This window comes from Ciona intestinalis, unplaced genomic scaffold (genome assembly GCF_000224145.3).
Source record: "Ciona intestinalis unplaced genomic scaffold, KH HT000015.2, whole genome shotgun sequence".
In the NCBI taxonomy this organism is placed as follows: domain Eukaryota; kingdom Metazoa; phylum Chordata; class Ascidiacea; order Phlebobranchia; family Cionidae; genus Ciona; species Ciona intestinalis.
Genome location: NW_004190337.2, coordinates 1 through 1,336, shown reverse-complemented (window position 1 = coordinate 1,336; position 1,336 = coordinate 1).

The window sequence follows — 1,336 nt, the reverse complement described above, 5'->3', positions numbered from 1 at the left end:
AGGTGTATGAATACACCATGTGTGTCTGGTGTATAAGAAGAAACCCATGTTATAACTCGACAGTGAGAATGGGGTGTATGAATACACCATGTGTGTCCGGTGTATAAAAATACACCCATGTTATAACTCAACAGTGAGCATGAGGTGTATGAATACACCATGTGTGTCCGGTGTATAAAAATACACCCATGTTATAACTCAACAGTGAGCATGAGGTGTATGAATACACCATGTGTTTCTGGTGTATAAGAAGACACCCATGTTATAACTTGACAGTGAGCATGAGGTGTATGAATGCACCATGTGTGTCTGGTGTGTAAGAATACACCCATGTTATAACTCGACAGTGAGAATGGGGTGTATGAATACACCATGTGTGTCCGGTGTATAAAAATACACCCATGTTATAACTCAACAGTGAGCATGAGGTGTATGAATACACCATGTGTGTCCGGTGTATAAAAATACACCCATGTTATAACTCAACAGTGAGCATGAGGTGTATGAATACACCATGTGTTTCTGGTGTATAAGAAGACACCCATGTTATAACTTGACAGTGAGCATGAGGTGTATGAATGCACCATGTGTGTCTGGTGTGTAAGAATACACCCATGTTATAACTCAACAGTGAGCATGAGGTGTATGAATACACCATGTGTTTCTGGTGTATAAGAAGACACCCATGTTATAACTTGACAGTGAGCATGAGGTGTATGAATACACCATGTGTGTCTGGTGTATAAGAAGACACCCATGTTATAACTCACTTTCACTTGACGCAGCTGCCTAACTGTTAACTCCTGTGTAACGAAATAATATATAAAGCAAGACTACAACAACGAGAATGTGCAACCTCTTTACCTCATAGAATCGAAATGACCGTAACCTTATATTATATTGTGCTCCCAGCAATGGCGCAACAGAACTTGTATTACTGAACACCACAAACATTCCTTTTTTTATTTAAATATTCTTTGTACCGTGTTGCACCATCGCATCACGCGATACGCCTTTAAACAAACACCGCGGATACTAAACCGGGGACTTCCCCAATAAAACTCTTGTTACTCACCTAACAACCACTTGTCTGTTTGCCGTTATTCGTTCAACAATATTGCAAAAGTATACGGTAATTCAATCTAGCAACCAAGTAGCCAGATTTTACTGTGTTCAAATATTATTGTTTAAATGCAACTTTGGTGGCAGACCTTCTTTGTTTTTTTCTACCTTCTCTTTGGTCCAAACGGAGGCGTGAAAAATTTGTGATTACGGAATGGTTACTACTGCAATGGGCGCGGCACAGTTATTTTAACCGAGTTATAGCGTGTTTGAA